Genomic DNA, 5,316 nt, shown 5'->3' on the forward strand with positions numbered 1-5,316 from the left:
CATCTGTTGTGGTTTCTGTTTGATCTGAAGAGTCAGATACCTAAAATCTGAACGATGCAGAAAATCTGACACTGTCGGAGTGATTAAAGAGGACTGGAGTTAGTTTCTCTCTTCACACAAACAAACTTTTTTCTCTCTTTTTTCATAGCTTTGATTTTTCTCCTCTTTCTCCTGTCACTCACTGATGAGCCGCTTTAGGTGAACTTGACCTCCAGTCTCTGATCATCATGTGCCAAACAGCATAAAAAAAATCCATATTTTCAACAGTTTTGTCCAACTAATTGTCTATTTTAACAGTTATGTGAAACGTGAAAACGCAAATAGCACCATGCACAGTCTGTGTTTGATTTGTCCGCTTTGTGAGGCAGAACTCCCTCTGTATGTAGATTTTAATGTCTCATGCTGAGATAAGGAAAACGCAATTCTTACCTTCAGGTTGCCTGATATTAGACAGAATCGTCAACTACTACACTCTGTTTTCATCTTCAGTTGACTCTGATTTCTTTGCTGAAGGAGGATTCAAATATTTCCGAAACCAATCTCGAGAGACCCTCAAATCCGTGTGAATCTAACCCCATTTTTAACTCTGCAGGGATGCAGAGTCATGACAACATACCTCTTTTGCTGGAGTTTAAAGAGTGGAGCGAAGGGAAGTGATCAAATTACGATGCAATATTGAGAAGACATGTTTTAGCAGCACCTATCTTATCTATAGTGCTCACCATTGTTGTTATCCAAGTCATAGGTTTTAGCACTTTGACAGCAGTGTTAGTCCCGCCCGTGGCATTGATTTATTGTTTTTTCTTTTCACTGATAAAACGCCATTTCCTGTCATCATGCCAGAACTTAAACTCAGAGGAACGGGCAGATTGAAAGGTCTGGACTCAGGTAAATTATCAGGTGAACAGAAACTAAATGAAAACATGGCTCTGATTATAAGTTACCACTTCTGCCAATAGACGCCTCTAAATTCTACACACCGGACCTTTAATTAAAAACCATAAGAAAATTTGAATTATGCTTGAATTAAAATCTTCGTTTCGTTTGACTTAAATGTGTTTTTGCAAGCTTCGGCCCTTTACAAAACATGGAAATTAAATTTCAGAGATTTGAAACTTGCTACTGTTAAGAAATCCATCAAAACAAACTTTAGGACCATCTCATTACGATGATTTTTTTCAAACGTTGTTACTTTAAAAGTAACATCAAGCCAGTCACTAAGTCAATGCAGATTAGTTAAAAAACATACCTGTAACTCTTCCAAATTAAAATAGATCATCTTTTTTGTGTTGGCTTATTTACTGTAGGTTTAACTTGTTTAAAGCCTTTGCTTGTTTTTTATACACTTTATGGGAACATTTATACTCATTTCATCAGGAAGTCACACTGAGATCGAGATCATATTTCCAAGTGAGACCTGATTGCAGGCTAACAAAATGAAACAAATAAAATAAAATAGTAATAATGGGGATGACAAATATAGTAATAAAACTACAAACAAACTATACTTTCTAAAATATCCTTGGTGTACTTATGAAAATGAATAAAAACAGTGTATCAGTGTATTATATAAACATATGTAGATATTATGTAAAAATATACATTTATGTAGACAACTGCATCACAAATGATGAATAAGGCATTCTAAAATATCCTGGTGAGGGTAAGATGGTGGTTCATGCATAAAAAATAATGCAATAAAAGTCCTGCTGAGTTGTAACATTGCACAGAAAATGTAATAGTTTGAATACTTCCGAGGTTATAAATAAAATGCCAGTTGCTCTCTCTGTAACCACCAGATGGCGCTGTTTCAAAACATATCTGTCCTTCCTGTTGGGTTTCTAGTAATTCTAATAGGATAAAGCTGTGAGGATTATTCTGCATGTTTCGTCTTCAGTGTGTTTACAGCGAACGCATCTTGTGGTCATTCATTCATCTGCAAAACAGCTTTTTAACACAAATGGTCGAGAAATTTTGATAAAACGTCAAATGTCTAACTTTTTTGTCTTGTCAACGTTTTGGCACTTAAAGACATTGCACTTGATGAATGATTTTGTAACGAAATCTGCAGTCCGGACTAAGAAATACGCAGTCCGTCCTGTCTGTGCGTCCAGGAGGCGTCAACCTAATTCCACTGGATCAGGAAGCGCCTGTCAACTCACACAAAGATCGTGAAAATCACAGAGGCATCACTCGTGATTTTTTTTAAATCATCGTGTTATTATCTCTTTGAACAGAGTAGTAATTCAGGTGGTTGCAAAGCATCAAGTGTTAACATTGTGTTGTCTTGACTTTCTGTATACTCTACTCGTCCTAAGGGTCAAAAATGACTTACTTTCCCTAAACTCCGAAAATAATCATCTATTCAACATCAACATCTATTTTGCATGAATAAACAACAGGTCATTCATCACAAACTGTGAATATCTAGGTTTTCCCTCTTCACAGTGCAGAAAGACTGTGTTTAATCAGTGGAATCACTCATTTTTTTATTACAGCACACTTGTCATAATTGTTTTCTTTTCTAAAGTAGAGGTTTACTGTTAATATTATTATAATTTATTTATGTATTTATTATTATTATTACTGCTAAAGGTATTACATACGTGTAAACAATTTTTTTCAAGATATATCACTTGTGTAGCCTAAGAAAGTAGAAGAAATGTGCAGAGTAGTTCTGAATGCATTTCATTACAGGGAAACAATTACAGTCTTATTCTTACAGTCTAACATAGTATATTATACTGTACTATTAGAACAATATGCAAGTTTGTGTGCGTGGACTCTGGAGATGTATTTCTGTGTGTGTATGTGTGTGTGTTTTTGTTTTTGTTTTTTGTGGTATGATAATGATTTTATATAACTGCCGGGTCAAAAATCATCATTTAGGGGGTTTTCTATGCTGTTAAACATTGTGGCAGGTAATTTTTGACACCCGAGATGACGTAAGGGTTAAAAGAAATAGTAATTTAGCTATAATATGGCTTTACAGTATATATCCATGCACAAGCTCCCTAAAATAGTCAGTGACAACTACACGACATAAACTGAGTGCATTCAGCCCATCATCATCAAAACCCAAAAAATTTGTCATCAATCTATTTTTAAATGTAAAAGTGATCATCAGCTGACTCATTAGTGAGCAGTTAACCACTAATGCTGAGTCCAGGCCTTCTCCACACTGCCAGGAATAAATGCTGAGGCTTTGATGTTTTGTAAAAAAAAAATGTCCTCAGTATTTAGAATATGTTCATTTCCCCCAGTAAAACATGAAAGTAGAAGAGAACTGTTTATTTGGACAAAATTAAGGACATTTTCACCATAAACTGATGCAGATAATGCAGAAATAGGTGTCCCCTCACCATTGCTATGTGTCTTCGTTAATGTTGAAACAAAACCTACGCACTTGCATGAAGAAATCTGTGATTTGTCCATTATCCATAGTTATGATTTGCCTCTCAAAATAACACACCATGACCATGAACAATACAGATGTCATACATTTCTAATACAATTTTTCCACAACAGTAGATTTCCATATTAATGTTGTTAGCCTGAAAGAAGTGAAAATTTAAATATGGGAGACTGAAATTATCCCACAAAGCTTGTAAATTTCCACTATCATGTATTTGTTAGTTTTTATTTAAAGGGTGTAAATGCTGCAGAGTGTTTTATCTTGGTTAAAATGAGAGCAGCTAAACATATCAGTTATAAATCTGTTTTAATGCAAATTAGAATGTGCCATCCCCCCTGTTTGATTGGCTACTCGAAGTGTAGTCAGCCAATCAAACACGGGGGATGGCACATTCTAATTAGCATAAAGAGAGACCTGGTGGAAATCGCTAAAAACGAGCACAAAATTCAAAATGGCTGACTTCCTGTTGGGTGTGGGGGGTGGGTCTAATGAGGTTTTTTTTTGTACGTCTTGAACATGATAGGCTCGTCTACCAGATTTCATACATGCAGATGAGAGGGCTGTCTCACTGAAACATTTTTAGGGGCGCTACTAAGGCATGTTAGCACACTGACAGAAAATTAGCACATAGACCTGCTCGGGGCTGGGACTGTTATCCGCCATGCCAAGTCTGGAGAACATTCATGTATGTACAGTAAAGTTATAACAATTTCACCCTCTGTGGCCAAACATTAGCATTCGATGCTAAGCCATAGATAAAAGGTAAAAGTTTTGTGCAGGCTTTTGATAACTTTCAATTGTGAAAGACTGAAGATCATACAGACAGATTTTCAACTTGATTGATTAATTGTGTTGGACAAGTTCGTAAAAGTATAAAGAAACATTATTTCCTATAGCCACTAGGTGGCGCTATAAAGACTAGAGAATATTCTCACACAAATCTGTTCAGGGCGTGACCCTTATCGAGCCTATGAAGTTTCAGGCGGATCCTACAATGTACACCAAAGTTTCAACAATTTCCTGTTTTATGGCGAAACATCAAAATTTGAAGCTGTGCCATGGGAAACTCGTAAAGGTTTTCCGCGGATCTTTGATAACTTTTCATCACCAAGGGGTTAAAATTGGACACACAAAATTTGAAGTCGATGGGATTAATCCTGTAAAACTGGACACACCAAATTTGAAGTTGATTGGATTAATACTGTGGGACGAGTTCTCAAAAGTACGAGGCCGGAAATCAGCAAAAATCAGCACAAAATTTGAAATGGCTGACTTCCCTGTTGGGTTTGGGGGTTGGGTCCAAGAGGCTTTTTTGTTTGTCCGGGTATGATACATAATTGAACCTAATGTCATAATTGTAGGTCAAACTTGCCATTGGGGCTACACCTCAGAGGGAGCTGTGGAGCCTTTTTGCCAGACCCGTATCCGAAACCACCAAAATCCAACATTTTTCATGTTTTTTTTGGGCATTTTGCAACCTTCAAAAATGCAACTGATACGGCAGAAAAAATAATAATTCTTTGCATTCAAAGACGGTCCTCGCAATGTTCGGTGCTCGGGCCCGAATAAAATAAGGATTCCGATCGTTTCCATAAACTGGATCAATTCTACAATTCTACAATTTCATTTAGCAGACGCTTTTATCCAAAGCGACGTACAACACAAGCAAGAAAATTAGACTTAAGGAAAAAACCCTTAGTAAGTGCAAAAAGTGCTTCAGGTGTGATTGGTCACAGGTATTGCCATCTAGTGGCAGAAGAAGTGCCCCACACCCCCCCCCCCCTTTTTTTTTTTTTTTTTTGGAAACCAAAGTAATAACCAGTAGCGATCTCAGCATCTGAGATTCAACAATCTCAGTATCACTACTTACGATGACAATCAACATACAACATCACACAACT

This window comes from Plectropomus leopardus, chromosome 3, assembly GCF_008729295.1.
Source record: "Plectropomus leopardus isolate mb chromosome 3, YSFRI_Pleo_2.0, whole genome shotgun sequence".
NCBI classification, from domain to species: domain Eukaryota; kingdom Metazoa; phylum Chordata; class Actinopteri; order Perciformes; family Serranidae; genus Plectropomus; species Plectropomus leopardus.